The following is a 21,978-nucleotide window of genomic DNA, read 5'->3' as shown; positions in this document are numbered from 1 at the left end:
CATCGAGTCCGACCCCCTGCATAAGCAGGAAAGAGTGCTGGGTCTAGATGACCCCAGCTAGATACTCATCTAACCTCCTCTTGAAGACCCCCAGGGTAGGGGAGAGCACCACCTCCCTTGGGAGCCCGTTCCAGACCTTGGCCACTCGAACTGTGAAGAAGTTCTTCCTAATGTCCAGTCTAAATCTGCTCTCTGCTAGCTTGTGGCCATTGTTTCTTGTAACCCCCGGGGGCGCCTTGGTGAATAAAACCTCACCAATTCCCTTCTGTGCCCCCGTGATGAACTTATAGGCAGCCACAAGGTCGCCTCTCAACCTTCTCTTGCGGAGGCTGAAAAGGTCCAGTTTCTCTAGTCTCTCCTCGTAGGGCTTGGTCTGCAGGCCCTTGACCATACGAGTTGCCCTTCTCTGGACCCTCTCCAGGTTATCCGCATCCTTCTTGAAGTGTGGCGCCCAGAATTGCACGCAGTACTCCAACTGCGGTCTGACCAGCGCCCGATAGAGGGGAAGTATCACCTCCTTGGACCTATTCGTCATGCATCTGCTGATGCACGATAAAGTGCCATTGGCTTTTCTGATGGCTTTGTCACACTGCCAGCTCATGTTCATCTTGGAGTCCACTAGGACTCCAAGATCCCTTTTCACCTCTGTGCCACCAAGCAGGTCATTCCCTAGGCTGTAGGTGTGCTGGACATTTTTCCTCCCTAGGTGCAGCACTTTGCATTTCTCCTTGTTGAACTGCATCCTGTTGTTTTCTGCCCACTTGTCCAACCTATCCAGGTCTGCTTGCAGCTGTTCCCTGCCCTCCGGCGTGTCCACTTCTCCCCATAGCTTTGTGTCATCTGCAAACTTGGACAGAGTACATTTGACTCCCTCGTCCAAGTCGCTGATGAAGACATTAAAGAGTATCAGTCCAAGGACCGAGCCCTGCGGGACCCCACTGCCCACACCCTTCCAGGTCGAGGCCGACCCATCTACCACGACTCTTTGGGTGCGACCCTCTAGCCAATTCGCCACCCACCGGACTATGCAGTCATCCACATCACAGCCTCTTAACTTGTTCACCAGTATGGGGTGGGATACCGTATCGAAGGCCTTCCTGAAGTCTAAGTATACGACATCCACCCCTCCTCCTGTGTCCAGGCGTTTCGTAACCTGGTCATAGAAAGAGACTAGGTTGGTCAGGCACAATCTGCCCGCCACAAACCCGTGCTGGTTTCCCCTCAGCATAATTTGCCCTGCCGGGCTCTCACAAATGTGAGCCTTGATAATTTTTTCAAAGACTTTACCAAGGATGGAGGTGAGACTGACTGGCCTATAGTTGCCTGGGTCCTCCTTCCTCCCCTTTTTGAAAATGGGGACCACATTAGCCCTTTTCCAGTCCTCCGGGACTTGGCCCGTACGCCACGAGCGTTCGAATATTCCTGCCAGTGGCTCTGCAATGATGTCGGCCAGTGCCTTCAGCACCCTCGGATGGAGCCCATCCGGGCCTGGCGATTTAAAGTTCTTCCAAATGACTCTGCACCACCTCAGGATCTACGTATGGAAGTTTGGCGCCTTGCTGCTGCCTCTCTGCAACCCCAGTGAGAGACTTGTAGTGCCCCTCACTTAGGAACACTTAGGTTTCTCATCTAATGAGCCTTTTAAAACAATGGCATGGCCAGAATAGCTAAATTAATCATCTATAGATGCATCTATAAAAAAGTGGTTCAAAGGCTTAGCAAACTTTTCCTTACGTGGAAGATGTAATTGTTCAGATAAAAAGCAGTCTCTGTTGGTTAGGCAATAATTAGGTCCTTTTGTGTTACAGGTTCTTTCATATTGAGGATTATTAGCTGGCAATATTTCCCCACAAACGTCTCTTAGAATCATGAAAAATCATGGCAGTGAAATCTGAAACATTTGACCATATGTACCACATATACACATGTGCTTTACTGTGGAGTTGACTAATTGGCTCTGCAGTAGAGCATCACACTCTACACACACACCGGTATTAGGGTACAATAAACAAATTAACTCCACTGTAGGATAGTGCTGTTGGGGACAGTACTGTCTCATAGCAGAGTATTTAACTGTGCTGAAATGCATAGACAGTGACCGAGGGGGGGGGCAGACTCCGGGCTGCCACCTAGCCACACAGCTCTGCAGGTTCTGCACCCTCATGTACCCTCATGCCCCAACCAGCCCCTCTGCAGCTCGATGCCACCACCCAGAGCCTAGGGCTGATCCCCTGAGCATGTAGCCAACCCAGACCTGCTCTGTCTCGGCTCAAATTGCTGTTGTTCTGGGCGCACGTGTAGACACTGTGCCTGGGAGCAGTTCACTTCAACCCAAAGTGCTCTGTAGTTTATTTCTTCACCTTAATTGCACGTGTAGATACATCCAGTGTCTCTCTCCAGGCAGAACATACTGTGTAACCAACCAAACCAGTACAATGTCTGCATCTAGGTTACATCTATGTGGGGACAGTCTTGAAAGCTAAGACATATCTACTAAAGATCACAGATGTAACCCTTCTGCCTGAAGGACCCCCATTCAGAAGTAACATGGATTAAGCTACTAAGGTTTAAGGCCACTGTAGTCCTAAATGGCAGTATCCACACAAGTTTATCTTACAATGTTTTCCACGTATGTGCATATTGGATAAGTACATAATTTACTTAACTATATAATATTATGCCAGCTCTACTTTTCTGCCTGCTGCTCATATTATACCAGCTATTTGTTATTTGCGTATCAGTTAAGTTCATAAAGAGTTTAAGTATAAAGGAAGACTTTGCACCCACTCTCAACTTTATAATGTAATAGTGCTCTGTTCTATATTGCATAACTGATGAAACATACTAGAAGCCAAGACTTCTGAAACTTCTAAATTAGCCCTGAACTAACTAGATCCTGTCAATCTCCTGTCACGTCATGCATATGTTTGGGCATGACAAACACAAGGTATGAAGAAGCTTAGCCCACCCCATTCTTGTTGTTAATAAGAGTTCATGTTGAGTTCAAAAAGTAAGTTCATAACCTATTTTCATCCCAGGGCTCTGATCTTAGAACAAAGTTCATGGTACATGTGTTGAACTCATACTTTTGGTTGATTTTCCATCATTTGTATGAGGCTTTCCCTGCAGGCAAAGCCCTAATGTATTAAAATTATTTTACTGACTATCCAATCTCTGAGCTAAGCTCCCACTGAAACAAACAATAAGTGTGCTCCTTTTGATGAACCAGGAAAATGTCTGCATTTTTCTGACAGGCCAGACTCAATGGGCATTTGTACACATACCTTTTTGCACTGTGACGCACCGGAGATCCGACGCATTGGAGCAGACTTGATTAATTGAGTCTGTTCTGCACGCAAGCTGATGGCACACTGCGCTGTGTCACATACAGTTGTATAAGTGGCAAAATGCACATCAGTGTGCAGAAAATGGTGGCAGTGCACTTTTGAACTAAAACACCTTTGATGTGTTTTAGTTCAAAGTGCGCCACCGCCATTTTCTCAGTGCTGATGCGCATTTCACCAGTTGTCTGCATGTGCCACAGTGCCAGGAGCTTTTAAAAGCGCCCGGCGCTGCAGCCCAACCATCTGTACAAATGCCCAATGATGCATATTACACATTTTTCCTAAAAGAAATTAATACTTTTGAGTAATCCCCATTTTGTTGCTATTCCAATCAAAGATGCCTGTATTTAAAGACTGCAATAAGTCTTTGGCAACTTGTACATGTGATGGGGGTTTAGTCCTCTAAATTGAAACAATGGGTTTTTAATTAGGATGATTAAAAATCCACTGTTTTAATTTAGGGGCTTCCATCACTGATACAGCAGGGTCCCAATCCTTCTTTATTTTTTTCCACAAAGCCTACCCTCATCTCCCACAGTGGTGGGGCAAGCTGCCGGCAGGCCAAGTGGCCCCTGAGAGCCTACCTGCACAAGCTGCCGCTGGACTGTGCAGCCCCAGAGCTGCAGGGGGGCCCAGTTCTTCTTTCCATGGCAGCAGTCCCACCCTGGGGCCACCCGGACAGGGTGCTGCACGGGTGCTGCCCCAGCTCACAGGCAGCACCTGCCTGATCCAACTCTTCCCCAAACCCACGTGCTGGAAGCCCACTGGGTGCTGCTCCCCGCCTGGGCTCAGGGAAGAGTTGAATCTGGCAGCTACTGCCTCTGAGCTGAGGCAGCACCCGTGCAGCTAGCACTACACCCAGGCAGCCCCAGGGAGCACTGCTACCACAGAGGGAAGGACCAGGGCCCCCACAACTCAGGGGCTGGGACAGCACCTGCCCACTAGCAGCCCACCCAAGGGTGCCGCCACCGCAGAAGGAAGGACTGGGGCCCTGCACAGCTCAAAAGCCTCTTGGCCTGCCAGCAGCTAGCCACGCCCCTCCCCCCCCCCCCAATTCAGCTTTAGGAGACGTAGGCAGGCTCCATAAAAAAAAAAAAAAGAAAGAAAGAATCAGGCCCCTTGCCACTTCTGCCTTCAGCCCACCTCTCCCGTGGCAGGGAGGCGAGCTGTCAAAGACTGCAGTGTTACGAATAGCTGCGTTGCAAACTAAACTACTTGAGGATGTGGTTTAGTTTGCAATGTAGCAAACTCATTTCAATCATAAAAACCCCACACACACTTACAGCATAACATGATTAAACAGCAAAAGCGGCCAATTTTTGTCACGTGTACAAGTGCCCTTTGAGCGCCTGGAGGGCACAACTCATTAACCCTTATAACTAGTACAAAGCAGATAAGAAGGAATTTCTTTTGTGATTCATCATATCTACTCTTGTTTCTTCAAGTGTCATGTTCAACTTGAGCTTCTTGAATAAAACTGGATATAAAAATGCATGCCATTCTAATATTATAAAAGCCTAAGTCTGTCTGCCTGTCTTTCTGTCTGGCCAAAACACTTTATTTGCGCTCTGATTGGCTGTCTCAGCCCCTACACAGACAGGGATGGACAGCGGAGTGCTGCCATGGCAGTGGGGACTGAGGGACTGGAGGGGAGGGGGAGAATGGCCCTGGCCCTGGCCCAAAGCAGTGTGGGAGGAGGGGGGCATGGCCCAGGCCCCAGCCCAAAGCAGCAGGGGGGAAACAGGGAGCAGTCCAGGCCCAAGCCCCGGCCTGAAGTGACAGGGGAGAGAAGGGGGAACAGCCCAGGCCCCAGCCCAAAGTGGCGGGGGGAGGCAGGGAGCAGCCCTGGCCCAAGCCAGGGGAGGAAGGGATGCAGGCCTCTGTCCCTGCCCGCCCCACAACAAAGTACTTTGTTGACTAGATACATAGTGAAAAGGGAAGCTCCCACATTTCTTTGTAATGGCCTAGAGCAAGACAAGGTGTTCTAGGTTAAAGGATCTGTAGTATTCTGGCACTTCCTTTCCTGGCTGGTGTGCACAGTCACCCTCATCCTGGGAGGGGCAACCAAGCCCTAGCTGACAGCATTCCCTTACCACTCGAACCACAAGGTGTTATCTGGGTAACTTCACACCAAAGCCTTACCACAAGAACCAGAAAACCTCCTGACAGTCTGTATTTTAGCCTATCTCACTGTTTTTCAAAGTTCAGCCCTTGGCAAAGCCCTTCATGAAACATCTGTAGCATCCATCAACTCCTGGATCCTCCTATCCTCCCAAACTGCAATGGATGTTGATTTATACATACCACATACATGTGGCAGGCTGGCCAGTGAGCTCACCAGTAGCCCAGCTTGTTGACTTGAGCTTGAAATGGCTCAGGCTAATTGGTGGGGCATTTCCACCAATCAGGAGAAGGCAGGAGGCAAGCTTGCCCCACCCTGACCCAGAGGTGAGGTAAAGAAGAGGACCTGAAAGAGAACTAACCCCTCAGGCTGTCCCATTGGTCTGTTTTGAACCTGGGGGCAGAGCCTCTGGAAGGGATAAAAGTCCATGTGCCCAGCACATGGGCAGCTTTGACATGGAACAACAAAGAGGGCTGACGAAGAGCTGGTGTAACTGACCAGGGAGCAGAGCAGTTGCCCCAGAAGCTCCCAGGAAATGTCTTTGCTGGATAAGAAGCAGCAAGCACCTGCATCCCAGCCCCACCTCAGAGAAATCTGCAATGATGGTGCACAGGTCAGTGCATGGAGGGTCCAGGAGCAGACAGGACCAGCGGCAGCTGCACGAGGCAGCGCGAGTTCCCAACCCCACGTGAGTCAGGGGCAGAAGCCCTCAGTGCACAGACAGGTGCACAGGACTGAAGAGCTGGTGCACAGAATGGTGTATGGAAAGTCTGGGAGCAGACAACACCATGGCAGCTAAGCAAGGTAGCGCGGGCCCCCAACCCTGCATGAGACAGGGGCAGAAGCCCTTGGTGCATGGACAGGGCTGGAGAACCAGTTCATAGAATGGTTCATGGAGAGTCCAGGATGTACTGGACCAGCGGCAGCTGCACGAGGCAGCGCAGGTCCCCAACCCTGCATGAGGCAGGGGCAGAAGCCCTCAATGCACATAACAGTGCACAGGGCTGGACTGCCAAAGCACAGAACAGTGTACAGAGAGTCTGGGAGTGGATGGGACTGTAGCAGCTGCATGAGGCAGTGCGGGTCCCCAACCATGCATGAGGTGGGAGCCAAGTCCCCATTCGGTGCATGAAGTGGTGCACAGGGCTGATAGAGCTGAACAGGACCCGGTGACTGCACAAGGCAGCGCAGGTCCCCAATCCTGCATGAGGCAGAAGCTGGGCCACCAGTGTATGGAGCGGTGCACAGGGCCCTAGAGCTGATGGAACGCCGGGGCTGTATGAGGCAGTGCGGCCTTTTTCCCCCCTGCCCAAGGCAGGTGCCCCTTCAGTGCACGGGGCAGTGCATGGGGCGGAGAGTGGGCGGACAGGCTGGAAGAGCTGCAGCTCAGACCTTCTCACTGGGAGTGGCACGGGTCAACCACCCCGCAGAAGTGGGGAGGGAATGCCTTGCCCCCAACACACTGCTGGAGATGAACCCAAACCTTCAAAAGCTATGGGAGTTGTGAGTCACCGGGGAAAGAGATTCCCACAGGGGAAGAGGGGGCCCTCCCCACTGCAGGTGGCAGAGGGGAAGCCCCTGACAGGAGGGGGCAATTCACCCTGGGACATAAAGAGGAATCCAGGGCTCCCATTTGTTATGGGGGTTCCCTGGTTTAGGGCCCTGCCTAGCTGAGGAACTTTGAGAGGGTAATGGTGTTCTATTAGGTGACAGGGTCCCTGCTTGGGTTGTTACTTCTTCTTTGGGCACAGCTGCTATGCCACTGTTCGGTTCTGTTTCTTTTTCAATGCTGCTGGGATTCTGTTATTACCCTGCATCTTTATTGTTGCATTAGAAGAGGATTATCAGCTGTCCTGTATTTGTATTTATTGTATTAGTTATTTTATGTATATGTCTGCTATTTGATATAACCTTATTGTGTATGTTATATATTGTCCTATCACTGTCAGATATTCCTGCCATTGGGTTGTATTGATTATGTATAGGTATGTATGTTTTATTTGATGTAACCTTATTGCATATGTTTAATTATTGACCCATCGCTGCCTGTTTTTCTTGTCATTGGTCTTTTGGTTAACCTCCGTCCCCTGCAGCCTAGAGGGCCCTGATGAGGGGCAGGGGCTGCAGGCTAACCTGAAAGCCATAGGAAATTAGGCCTATGCTTGAGTTCAGGGTTGAAAAGAGCTATTGCCTATGTAAACCTATATTTGTAAATAACCTATGTACATGTGTATGTACATATGCCTATAGATATATGTATGTAAGTTTATGGTTATAAGTATTATATTATTTTGTATCATTAAACCTGTACATAATTAAATATCACTGGATGTCCCGTGTCTCTGCTCTGCTCGGCTCTATAGGGGAAGGAGGTGAGCTGGCCTGCAGCTAGGCAGCCACACTCCCCACAGCATACAGGTACTGGATGACACCCTTTTGATTGGCGAGGAGGTACCTTTCTGCATACCACCCAGGTTATATATATAACCGTATATATATATAACATTGCTATATATATACAGCTAGCAACGTTAGAACAGAATAGAAGATAACAACAACAGATTTGACTAATGACTCTGCCTGCAGTGATGGAGTATTCTGGTATAAGTATTTAATGGGAATAAAGTATGGAACAAGAAGCCTCCAACATTGACACCAAAAATATAATTTTCCCTGAGTGAAAGCTAAAATAAAAAGTCAGGTTTTAATTAAGACTCAAAGGAGTCCTCATGTGCTCTCCTTAAACCAGTGCAACTCTCTTAATTTCTTACAATTTGCAGAAAATTTTAAGATCACCATGAGCCATGGGTGGCTAGGTGGATGAGCTGAGAATCTAACTTGAATATCCATAGAGGAGGAGGAGGAAGCATCCCTTTGTCATAAACAACATTTATTGGATTATATACAAGGAAAAACCATCTGCCTTATAAACCAGGCTTTACAGATGAATGGCCACAAATACAGAGCTGTGCTAGCCTCTATTGTCCCAAAGAATGAAATCTGGTGTTTCCTTATTTTCAGTTGCTGTTCTGATGAATGGCAAGCAAGAGAGCAAAGCATGGACTAATCATATCCAGTTTAATAAAAATCCTGAGTTGCCTTCATTGAGAAAATTGAAGTCCCTTGAATTGCTAAAGGAAACCAGAAATCGTCATGTGCTCCATAGTTGGACACAAAACTAGTTTTATCAACCATTCTACATATATTCATTGTTGAAAAATGAAACAGTCCTGTATGACCTTCTTGTCCACCAAGAAGAAAATTCAAGTAAGGCCTTATGTGAACTGAAGGGTCTGTCTACATGACATTGAAGGGTGTGACTGCAGCTCATAACAAAGCTAACTCAGGCTCAGCCAGCCAGCCACCAAAATATTTACCCAGGTGCCCAGGTAGCCCTTGCAGCCTGCACTTAGCTCCACACTCTTAGAGTGCACTGCTCATTTGAAAATTAACTTGGTTATGTCTACTGGTTTGTAGTCACACTGCAGTGTGAAGCAACTAGAATGGCCTTTCATCAATAACAGGAAGTTTGAACAAACAGAATACATTTAGCAACAATCAAGAAATGAAAGCCCAGGAAATCGATTGTCATCCAGAAAAGCACTTAAAGGGCACACATAAATTTTTAATTTAAACTTTTGAGTTCCATTGAAGTACTTTTATTCAGGCAAATGTGTTTGGGCTTTACTTTGCATTAAGTTATTTGGGCCTAGATCCTGTGAGCACTGATGCATGCACTTACTGCTGTGCATGAGTTTCAGCACAAGTGTGTCTGCAGGGTTGGGGCCTTATTTGTTTTCTTGCAGCTTTGATCATTGCTTTGTATATTTGCCTCCTGCTGATGAAACTGTTTGAAGCCAAATCTAATGAAGCAATATTGCCCTCTACTGGAATGCTCTAATATTCTTAAATGAAATACAAAAATCTAGAACTCTTGGTTCTGAAATGATACCTTTTATTACACCAACTAATTATTTATTTATTAGTTGATCTAATAAAAGGTACCATTTCAGAACCAAGAGTTCTAGATTTTTGTATTTCTTTGTCTCAGAACAACATGGCTATCAAGTACATCCCTGATATTCTTGAAATCTCTATAAAATGTTAACTTGAACTGTTTTTGCTAGAGCAATGGTTCTCTACTTCTTTGGACTCAAGGCACCCCTCAACAGACCCAAGACACCTCTCCATAACTTTTGTGAATTGAGTGGCTCCTAATTTCAAAAACCAATGCATATATTATAGCACTTAGCTATTTGCAGAGGGGCCTGAGCCCGGGTTTATCTGCTGCTTATCTTCCCATACCTCATTTATTTCCTCACCCTTCCCTCATCATCCTGGTTGAGAATCACTGTAATAAAGGGATGAGAGGTAGGTGTTGGGGTTTTTGTTCTTTTTTTTTTACCAGCTGTTATAACATTTGAGAGCTCCTATATAACTCATGCTTTATTTTTCCCAATTTATAGTTAATGCATCAATATTGACTACACTCATTATTTATCTGTCCTATGTCCTATACATTCTTGTTCTTTTCCATTTGTCTAGACATGCAAGATGTTTAGAATGCATCCTTCTGCATATTTGTTGGCTTTAATGTATTTGGTCAAAGTCTGAGGTACATTTTCTCAAGCTATTTTTATATTATTTATTCCATGTGGCTTTAAGGAAATCAAATTTTTTGGAATTACAGTTGAATAAATGACTCCACTCAATTTCTCCAAAGTTACCATCAAAGAGATACAACATCCACTCCACAGACAAAACTAGAGGAAAGTATGGAATTTTTTGAGGGCTGTAATTCAGCTACCTCCTAATGACCCTGTTGAGAAGAGAGTTTTCGCTCCTGTAGTAGGAAGAGTGATTCTACCCAAGCCCATGAAAGACCTGAGATCTGTAGGCATCTTTCTAGGTTACATCCAAGGCAAATTGCACAAAGGTCAAATATCCCAAACAGGCTCTCTTTTCCAGGCGGTCCCTGCTGGCAGACAACCTCTTTATAGTTAGAGGGGTTTCCAGTGTATGAAGAGATGACTGTCAGTGGAAGATGATAACAGGGATTTATTATACAGAATCATTTCCACAGCCTGGAGGCCATGACACCATGTTGGAGGCTTATTCCTACATTTGTCTCTCCTGACCCTGATCCACTCTCTTCTGACCTATGATGAGGCTCTTCACAATCAAGCAGAGGAGCAGTAGTCAATATGATGGAGCAGTTTTAACTCCTCAGCTCCCTGCATGGTTTGGGACCACAGAGGCATACCAGATTGCCTGACTCAGCATCTGCAAATATACCATACATTTAAGGGCCTTTCATTTTAAAATATCCCAGGTTGCTTAAGAGTGGAATGACCTGTAACACCATTCATTCTCACTGAAATGCAGCTACCTTGGAGTGAAATGTAGCAGCTGTTCTGAATACTATATTGAAAAGTTTCAGATTTTATTTTAAAGGTACAGAAATAACTGCAGAATAACTCTGGACTGATATGAAGGGTTGGGGGATTTAGGGAAAAGCAAAGTTACCCAAAGAACCTTGTCTGCCTATTACTCAGAACAAACTCACAATCCAGGCCTAAACTCTGGCTCTTCAATTTGGGAAGACTCGTTCTTTTATGCCATCATTTCACACAAGTGGTCTTATATGCATACATATGAGACCACTTGTTCAAAATTAGGTTCAAAATTAAGCCCATTAAGGAAATAATCAGATATGAGAATACAGCATTACCTTCTGAGGCTTATGATGTGTTGTTTTGCATGCTAGAACAGTGAGGATGCAAGATTCTAGGTCTCCGGTCCACCATCCATAAAGAGACCCTATTCCTAAGGAAGCAGAACAGATTAGTCATAGTTGTGTCTACTGAAACTACCATTTTCAGCCATTAATACAGGAGAGCCATTCTCCTTGCTGTTGACTAGCTGATCATTATTACTGTTTATATTTCAGTGGCATCTAAAGGTTTATAAGTATAAACATATGAGGGGAAAAAAACAACTTTAAATACTCTTGTATCCAAGTCCTGATATCTGTAGACCCTGTTGCTGCACACTGAACCCCTCACACATAAGTAGCCTGTCAGGATGAGGCAACACTCATACAGCAAGCAGTACTAATAATCCTGTAATATCTGTAATAGGTGTTGCAGTTATTCCTGCTTTAACTGTGAGACATACAGTATTAAATTTAACACTGGGAAGGCAATGCTGGTTGGTAGTGCAGGGAATGTTAGTTCTCACTGGTAACCACTGTAGTGATAAAAGTTTTAGTTTAGAGATACTCTCTAATTTAGAAAATTTGGAAATTGGGAGATGGTTCCTCAGTAAGGAAGTACTGTAGTACGTTAGAGAGGGACAAAGGGTCTGCAGTGGATAGTTTACCAGTCCACAATTAACATTTTTTGTTCAGTTCTTATTTATGTATGCCTGTGTTTATTGAACCCGGTGATCACTGCAAATACTGTCACTTGCATTGTATTTGCCAGATAGTTCTCACCAAATGCTTGGAAGGAGACTAGTCCACATTGCTAACATAGCATTCTGTCTGGCTCAGAAGACATAGACTGGTTAGCCTCCCAGGGGTGACGTGTATGGGGTGCATGTGCATGTGCACCCCCTGCTCATGGCAATGCACCTCCTGCAAAATGTCAGCAGTGGTGGTGGCGGCGTCTGTGGGCAGTCCATGATCACCCCTGGCCAATGCTGACGCTGCCAGCAGCACCTGAGGGTGGTTGACAATCCATGGTCAGCACTCACCACCCTCCCTCCGCAACTGCTCCTGTTCCCTGCTGCTAGGCTGCTGCCACCGTGCTTCCACCGCTGCCAGAGCAGCCATTTCCTCCCAGCCTCCGGGGGCATGTGCCATTCATGGTCCCAGATGTTGTAAATCCAAGATATTTCCACCTCTCCCTGGCTTGCTGGCCTGTCTTGATCTCACTTTATCTATTATGCTTCATCCCCTATATGTTGCTTGAGCATTATAAAGGAGATGGCCAACTTGCAGAAAAGGCCCAGGGAAATACTCCAAACGAAAGGGGCCTCAGGGTGCTACAGCATTCCCACCCACTTCACCCAAGAGATAAGGATATCACCAGGAGTACAAAGAGCCATGTTATGTTCTCAAAGCAGTCTACCTAGCTAGTCAATGCCAGCATGTCACCATCCTCTCACTTCTATAACTCCTGGCACCTCTCACCCTTATAATTCTGGAGGAAAGTAGGCAGGGGAATGCAGTGGTGCAGCTGCAATCCGCAACCCTCCTTTGATTCCTGCTCCACCAAAACTTTAAAACCAACCATGTGGGTCGGTAGCTGCATTTCTATTCAGGCAGTATTGAGGAGGTCAACTGACTTTATGGCACGTAATAATGTAATCAATTCCTACTAATCTCTCTTTACTCCATGGGTGTTGAGGACCTTTTCTCTTCTTGAATGGTCTTGAGGTTCCATTAATTAAGTCATCCTTTCTTCTGCAATTTTGCTGTCTATTAGCCATTCCTGGTTATCTCTCATTTATTTCACAGCCCTGCAAACTATTTTTAGTGCTAGCTAAAGGTAATACTAAACTCAGGTAAATGTAACCTCAGGTGTGGACATGATTGGCAGTGAATCAGAGTTCACTGTCAAGATGCTTAAGAAAGCTAGGTTTTATTTTACAAATCTGAATGAAAGAGATGCATTTAACAATAATGATGACAGTATTAATAAAACAATATATTTTGATTTTTTTGCCTAGTTTATTGTGTTTTTTAAACTTTATATATTAACTAGAATATCAGTGTACATTCCATTAAAGTTATATTAGTTTTTGCTTTGATCTTAAACTGAATAATATAGTACCCTTACCTCTCCTTGGACCATAACCTTGTGGTGGTGGAGAGGCTTGTGTGTTTCAGTGACCCTCAGAGATATGTCATCTGGAGTCTTGTACTTCTGGTAGGGTCTGCCCTGGAAAACAGGTTTGAGGTGAGGTCCCAGACTAAGTATGGTCCGATCTCCTGAAGAACCCAATGGCAGAAGGCATACCTGAGGACCTTCTGGTTCTATGAGGATGTGAAGGCAGATGAAGGCTGCAGCAAGATAAAGATCTCTGGTTGTCTTGGGTGTCCTTGCCATTGGGGTCAGAGCTCCATGTCAAGTTCATGTGGTTGTCACTTGTGCACCAGCTTCCCTACATTAAAAGATGTCACAGGCAGGCCTTTGCTTGGGATGTTAACATCTCCTACAAACCAAGTCCTGCAGCAATGGGTGTGTGGCTGTGGGGACAGGAACAGTGATCTCTGAGAGTCCCTAGCCACAAATTTGCACATAGGCAATGGTCATGTGATCATTGTTTTGCACTTACCAAGTACAATTCAGCAGCTGCAGCCGTAATTGAGCAGTCCTCTTTAGTATCCCCTCTGCTCACTCTGATCAGGGAAGGGGCTAGAAAAGGTGCCCTAAACATATGCTGCTTCAAACGCCCCTAGCTGGATTGCCACATCCAGTGGGATCACTCTACCAGCAGCCAAAACCAACAAAATAAAGTATTGAAGTTCATTCCACATGGAATGACCTCACTTTCATGGACTCCCTAAACAGTGAGTGCCCTGAAAGAAGGACTGCCATAGTAGCTAGAGTACTTGCAAGATATGACATCGATATTGCTGCCCTAAGCAAGACCCACTAGGTAGATAAAGGGCAGCTGAAAGAAGAAAGAGATTCCTACACCTTTTTTTGGAAAGGAAAGTCACCTGAAGAGAGGCACATTCAGAGGATTGGCTTTGCCCTGAAGAACAAGATTGTCAGTCAGCTTTCAGAACTCCCTGTGGGCATTAATGAACACCTTATGACTCTCTGCCTCAAGCTCAGTAACAACCAGCATGCTACAGTCACCGGTCCGTACACCACCACACTTGACAATAAAGAAGTCAACATGGAACAGTTCTACTGCGCTCTTGACACAGTCCTGACTGCCACTGCCAAGGAAGACAAGCTCATCCTCATGGGTGACTTCAACACAAAAGCTGGATGGCACTCAGAACTCTGGAGTAGTACAACTGGAAAAGACTGGAGCGTGGATGTTTCCAAGTGATTTTATATCTGTCACTCTGTCTGAAGACAGTATTCGTGATGAGCAAGTCATGTTCTGCACATTTGCTGAGGAGGAGGTTACCATTGTAATTGACTTTTCCCACCCCCTGATTGCACCAAAATCCATATCACCCAAGTCCTGAGATGCATGGGCAACTGGTGCCACCTTAGCCAGGGGGGCACGTACTCCCCCAGTGACCAATCAGCAATCGGGGGGGAAGATCCTCCCCATAGCTGATCCTGCCAGCCGGAGGGGGGGGGGGGTCTACCCCGGTCGATCTCACTGACAGGGGGCCACTGCCCCCCCGCCCATCACCTAAGCAGTGAGCACAGCCAGTCAAGGTGTACATTGGCACTCTCTGGGGGTGCATGGGGGTGCACATGCACCCCCTATGCATTGCCACTGCTAAGAGGTGCAGATAACTGTTGGATGGACCACTGTTTAGTCAGATCAGTCGTGGACATGCAACTTGCACCACAACACCATAAACAACCAAAAGGAATGCGGAAGAGATTTAACACCAAGGCACTCCAAGACCAAGCTAGATATGAGGCTCTTCAGGAATGCCTTACTGAGAGGCTCTCTGACCTACCTGACACCATCAAGGACATCCAGGCACATTGGGAGGAACTTAAGAATGCTATTCACAAGGCATGTGCTGAACCAATTGGATACTCCACTTACCATCATTACGATTGGTTTGATGAAAATAATGAGGAAATCCTAGCATTTTTATCCATCAGAAGAAAAACACATTCTGCAGTTGGCAAAATAAGCCCTCCAACCAGCCGAAATGAGAGCCTTACCACCAGCTTAAAGCTGTAGTTCAGAGGAAACTACAGGACATCAAGAACCAGTGGTGGCAAGCAAAGGACACAGAGATCCAGAGTTTCACTCATCAACATGACATGACAAGCTTCTTTCAAACAATAAAAGTCATCCATGGGCCATGTTCCAATAGGCCAATGTTCCTGCGATCCCAGGACAGCTCCACCCTTCTCACAGATAATGCATCCATCAAACAACACTGGAAGGAGCACTTCAAGATTCTGTTCAACTGTGATTCTGAGGTCTCAGCTGCCACCATGGAGTCCATCTCTCAACACCCAGTAACAGACTCTCTTGCTCATCCCCCATCCTTCAAGGAAGTCTGGTGTGCCATCACTCAGACCAAGTACAATAAGGTGCCAGGACCAGAGGGCATTCCCTCAGAGATCCTCAAAGCTAGTGGAACAGTGCTAGTACAAAAATTTCACCAACGTCTCATCAAAATATGGATTAATGAAGAAGTTCCACCTGACTTAAAGAATGCCAACATTGTGATCACCTTCAAGAAAGGGGACAAGTCAATGTACAGGAACTACCAAGGCATTGACCTCCTCTCCATTGCCGGAAGATTCTTACCCGCATCCTTCTGAATTGCCTCCTCCTCCTTGCCTGTCCTTCCAGAATCCTAGTGTGGCTTTAGATCATCGTGGGTACCACCAACATGATTTTTGTTACCCAACGGATCTAGGAGAACTGTAGAGAAAAAAAACAGTAGCTGTTTATGGCATTCATTGACCTAACCAAGGCCTTCAACTCAAATCGTGAAACCTTATGGAAGGTGCTGGCTAGGTTTGGTTGTCCATTGAAGTTCATCAGCATCAGCTACTCCGTGAAGGGATGACTGCAACAGTCTTTTGCAGTGAATCAGAGACAGACCCATTTACCATCCGTACTGGTTTCAAGCAGGGCTGCATCATCACCCCAACCCTTTTCTCCATGTAGCTTGTTGTGATTTTAATTCTTATCCGTGACCAGCTTCCTTCCAGAATTGGGATTGAGTTTTGAATGGATGGTCAGCTTTTCAATGTGCAGTACCTTCAAAGCAAAACAAAAGTTACCAAGACTGGCATCACTAACCTTCAGTACGCTGACAACTATGTTATCCTCATGCACACTGAGACCGATCTGCAGTCTACCCTTAACCTTTTTTCAGGTGCTAACTACAGTCTGGGACTCTCCCTTAATATTGGTGTAGCCCAGGTAGTACCCAATTATGTACTTCCTTCTCCAGTTGAAAGGAATGTTATCAGGAAAGGTGAGCTGAACTGCCTATTGCATGTAGTTCCTTCCTTTCCCTATAGAGCCAGGCCAGGACACTCAATAAAACTTAACTATGTACATAAAAGTTATCATATAAACATATTTACAAATAAAACATGAGTCATAGACAGTTCATATACAAGTTACTGCAAATACTATATACATGGGTTAGGATCAGGAAGGTCAAGGCAGGAGCCTCCTTAAAAGATCATGCAATCTTATGCTCTAATAAAATACTAATCTACACAGCATGAGGCACAAATTAACAAAATATAAGGCACAGGTTCACAAAATATGAGAGCAGGGGATTGGGTACACAAACAGACACCAGAAGAATAACCCAGGTTACCCTACAGCAATAGGAGCCTAAAGATAAAAAGAGGGAAAAGATCCCTAGCGTCCTTCAGGCCCTCTGCAATCCCAGGCTAGATAACCCTCAACTAACTGTAGGAGATCCCTCTTCTCCTGTGGGAACCCTCTTCCCTGGCAACTCAGAACTCCAAGGCCCAGTGAGGCTGTCCTCATCTCTTCAGGCAAAGCATCTCCTCCCTTGATGGGGGGGGGAGGGGGGCTCTGCTGTCTTGGGCTCTCCTGGACACCGGCCCCCTTGGGGCCCTGTGCACCATTCTGTGCACCAGTGGTTCTACTTTATGCCAGGGGTTGGAGACTCGAGCCACCTTGTGCAGCACCAGGCTCTCAGTCCATTCCTGGACCCCTCATGTACCAAGTGCTGGCTGCATGCCAGATATTGGAGACCCAAGCTGCCTCATGCAGCTCCCAGGGTCTTGGTCTGCTCTTGGACCCTCCATGCACCAGCCATGTACCAACTGCTTTGCCTCATGCCAGGGGTTGGAGAACTGAGTCACCTTGAGCAGCTCCCAGGGTCTCGGTCCACTCCCAGACCCAGTGTCTACCGTTCACCGCACTGCCTCACAGCAGGGCTGGGGAACACAGCCACCTGCTGCTTCCTGTCCGGCAAAGGGGGTTCTTCAGGCTCTTCAAGACAACAGCTCCGCCCTGCTGGCCAACCTGCCCTCTTCACTGTCCCTGGATGCAGCTGCCCATGTGCTGGGCACCCTTCTCTTTTATCCCCTCTGAAGGTTTCACCCCTGGATTGCAAGTGGACCAATCATGGAGAGGGGGGTGTAGTCCTCACCCAGGTCCGTGTTCTTCACCTCCCCCCAGGTAGGGGCAGGGCAAGCCTCTTCCCAGCTATTACCTAATTGGTGGGAATGCCCCACCAATCATCCGGAGCCCCTTTCGAGCTGGCCAACTGGGCTGCTGCCAGCAAGCCCACCATTTTAGGAAGACCAAGGTGTTCCATCAGCCTGCCCGAGCACAAGCTACCCCACTCCTCCCACAAATTACCATTGGTGGAGAATCCTTGGAAAATGCCAAGCATTTCCCATACCTTGGCAGTCACCTCTCTCAGTCAGTAAAATCTTGATATAGAAATCAAACATAGGACTCACTGTGTCAGCGTATCCTTTGGAAAGCTGCTTTGCCATGTCTCTGCCAACTGAGATCTGCAGATGGAAACTAAGACCCTGGTCTACAATGCAATGATTATCCATACACTCTTCTACAGGTGTGAGACATGGGTGACATATGAAAGCCATCTTAAGCAGCTGGAATGGTTCCACTAGCATTGTCTCAGAAAGATCCTTTGCATTAGATGGGAAGACCACTGCACCAATGCCAACATCCTCTCTGCAGCTAATGTAGCCAGCATTGAGGCCAAGATCATGAAACATCAACTGCGCTGGGCAGGCCACTGTGTGTGGATGGCTGACACTCGTCTCCCAAAGCAAGTCCTCTTCTCTCAACTCTGTCATGGTAAGAGGACCCATGGAGGACTGAGGAAGCACTACAAGGACACCCTGAAAGTATACCTTAAGATGGGTCTCATCAACCTTACAAACTGGGAAGTGCTGACTGGTAACAGGTCTCAATGGCGCTGCACCGCACATCAAACTACAGTCCGTTTTGAATAGAACCTTATTGCTCAGGAATCTGAGAAATGGCAGAGGAGGAAACAAACCGCACAACATCCTGGCCAACAGCTGTGCCTCCCCGCACCGTGGTACCACCAGTCATATCTGTGGAAAAACTTTCAGAGCATAGATTGGACTTTTCAGCCATCTTAAAAGTCACCAATATTCCTCCCTCCACCCTCCAGGGCAGACATCATCCTCATGTTGAGGCATAGCCAAAGATAGCACTGAGCCCCTACCATATTATTAAATATTCTAGTTTCTCTTTAACTGGAGGAAAATGTGTGTTGTGTAATATGTGATGATGCACCACAGTATTCAAACCTCCCTTTTCAAAAATCCTAGATCCACCATGCAAGGAGGTAATAATTCCTATGCTGTCTCATTGGCATGACAAGTTAGAATTCACCCTCTTTGCTGATACACCAGGGACTGAACCAAGAACCTCCCGAGCAAGAAACATGAACTACAACAGCTTGAGCCAAAGCTCTGTAAACAGGGACAAGAATAGTTTACAGCCTCTATGGACAAAAACAGATAGAGACTTCTAACACATTCTCCCCAGTGGGTTACAATTGTGCACGTGTGGGAAAGCAATTTCATCTTCAGGGTTTCCTTTGGTGGTTAGGGCATAGCCCAAACAGCCTGAAAATAATAAGTTGTATATTAGCCATAACTGATGTTTGCCAGGAAGCTGAGACAGCCATTCTGTCAAAAGACCAGCCTTCAATGTGCTGATATCCAGTGTGCCACATCTTTGTAAAACTTAGATTTCCAGTTTTTCCTCAATACTGAACATGCCATTAGTAAGCTCTACAGTGAAACAAGAGAACTGTCTTCCTATAAAATTAAAATCCCTTTGGCAGTAAAGCTGCATTATCTTATAAAGAGCTCTTTCAAAAGGGCACTGAATTTGTTTTGGATATAATCCTTGAGGAACTGACACATACAGCCCCTCTGGCTGTGTGTACAGGGCCTCATTGACTTCAGAAGGAGCTGTGTGTGGGCATCCAAGGACAGAGTGTAATCCAAACAATGTATAAAACAGAAAAGCTACTCCACAACAAAAGGGTCATTATTCAGCAAGAGTGTTCAATGCTGGATCCCAGTTTGAACTGCAATGAAGGATGCATGGCTTGAAAAGAAAACAAATAATTAGCATGGAACACGTTGGAAGAGAATCTAAAATTCCAATATTGAAGTAGCCCAACAATGGATGTAATAGAACCGCCATTTTTACAAGTTTTTAGACCAAGCCAGCTTGTCTTATTTAAAGGTAGACTCTAGGCAGCCACAAGTTATTAAGCACAACATGGGAATTATTTTATGAACTTCTTGGGTCTGTTTTCCTAGAGGTCAGATTATATGGTCATACTGGTCCATTTTGGCTATAAATGTATAAATTATTCCAGATCACATTAATTCACTATCCCATCTTTCACAGTTTATATCTACCATGAAATGCTTTAGATGAAACTTCTGCAATGGAGAACTGTGCAATAATATGTGCCACTTGTCCTTGGCCTCAGACAACTGGTATTTAGATTACAAAGTTCCTAAACAATATAGAATGTAATGGTTTAATTGTATTATACTGAGAAAAGGATTTTTAGTCCTTTTCCTATTAAGTTCTTTGCATCAGTATCTTACAGCAGTGAACTCTGCTGGCTAATTACGTGATGCGTAAAAATAACCTCATCCTAACATCACTTAATTGTATGGTTTCTTAAACCCTTCAACTTGCATTGTAGGAAAGGGTAAATAAAGGTGACTGATGTTCTGTGTGCCTTTCAATGTTTCATATTCCTTTACCCTATCACCTTTCATTAATCACCTCCCAACTAAAAATAGTCCAAATATTTTTAGTCTCTCTGGAAAAATATTCATTTGAAAATCTTCTCAAATGTGTATTGGAGAGGCTGATAGTTCCCATTCCAATACAGAAAAGTACAATAAAGGCTTTTGGAAGGTGGTTAATATTACAGTAGTACCTACAGATTCCAACTGAGATCAGGGTTACATTGGGCTAGGCACTGTGCAAACACACAGAAATCCATAAAAACAGGAATAAAGGGCTGGAAGGGGCCTCAGGAGCCCATCTAATCCAGCAAGAGTTCTTGGGGTGAATAAAAGATCATCCCAACCAGATGTTTTTCTAATCTTAAAAATCCCCAAAAAAAACATTCTATGACCTCCCTAGCTAGTGCTTGCATTGTAGTGCATACACTACTCTTATAAATAGGATCTTCTTTGCTACAGATGAAACCAATGACTTCTTGTCCCACCCATGGTAGACATGAAGAACAAGACCAATGTCCTATTTATGATGACCTTTACATTATGATGACCTACATTATTTGAAGGCTGTTGCCATATCTCCATTGAATCATATCTTTTCTAGACATAAATAAACCCAGTTCCTTCAAGTTTTCCCCACAGGCCATGTTTTCTAAACCTTTTAACATTCTTGCTGCTCTCCTCTAGGATCTCTCCAATTCATCCACATTTTTCTAAAAGTCTGGTGCTGAAACCCAGACACAGAAGTCTCCAGGGGAAACCTAACCAGTGCTGAGCGAAGCACAGAAATCCTGTCTCACATATATCCAAGGATGACATATGCCTTTTCTACAGCAGCAGTTAATTATTAACTCATGAATTTGTGCAGCATTAGACCCTCTAAATTTCTTTTGCAGTTCTCCTGCTTAGCTATTTATTCTCTGTTTTCTTCCTATGCTTTAGATTTTTCCTTCCTAAGTGTACTGCTTTGCACTTGTCTTATTTTAATTTCATTTTATTGATTTCAGACCGTTTCTCAAATTCATTTTATTTTTAACTCTAATCCTTTTTTCTCCAAAACAATGGATCCTCCTCCCAGCTTCGTGCCATCCACAAATTTCTTTGTACTTTAAGGTAAAGTTCCTTCAGACTCAACTGAGTTGAATACATATAACGTCAAAATAGTCTTTAATCTGTTCCTTTTGTATTCTGACCTATGTCCCATGCCCTTTATTAAAATAACTGTATTAAGTACTTTGTCACAATTAACCTTTTTTGTGAAGACTGAAGCAAAAGAAATATGAACAGTTAGGTCTCCTCTGTTGTCACCTATTATTTGCTTGTCTTCCCTGTTAAGGAATAGCCCCATACTTTCCTATGTTTACTTGTACTCATATGTATTTGCATTATTTGCTAGTTTTAACCCATTTTGTACCTCATTCTTTCTGATTGTGTCCCTCTGTGCTTTTGCTATTCTTTTATATTGATCCTAAACAACGTGTCTTTTTTTTCCACTTCCTGTAAAATTTCTTTTTGGTTTTCAGGTCATTAAGGAGCTGTCACTGTAGACATAGTGGAGTGG

General features: G+C 45.4%; 1 protein-coding gene across 2 annotated transcripts in view; it reads right to left on the bottom strand.

Annotated features, from left to right (window-relative positions):
* LOC109284452 (uncharacterized) overlaps nt 1-20,164 on the bottom strand; it is a 75,492-nt gene extending 55,328 nt beyond the window's left edge. Inside the window, exons 1-4 of one of the 2 annotated variants that reach the window (XR_009461590.1) lie at nt 15,943-20,164; nt 13,491-13,635; nt 13,311-13,412; nt 11,198-11,292 (exon numbers count right to left, since the gene is read on the bottom strand). The gene's annotated coding sequence lies outside the window, so the exon portion shown is untranslated. The remainder of the gene's footprint in view (nt 1-11,197; nt 11,293-13,310; nt 13,413-13,490; nt 13,636-15,942) is intronic. The other variant, XM_059726040.1, reaches the window with a different exon arrangement.
* Between the last annotated feature and the right edge of the window lie 1,814 nt (nt 20,165-21,978).

Source organism: Alligator mississippiensis, chromosome 4, assembly GCF_030867095.1.
Source record: "Alligator mississippiensis isolate rAllMis1 chromosome 4, rAllMis1, whole genome shotgun sequence".
In the NCBI taxonomy this organism is placed as follows: domain Eukaryota; kingdom Metazoa; phylum Chordata; order Crocodylia; family Alligatoridae; genus Alligator; species Alligator mississippiensis.
This window is presented reverse-complemented; position numbering and strand designations above follow the sequence as displayed.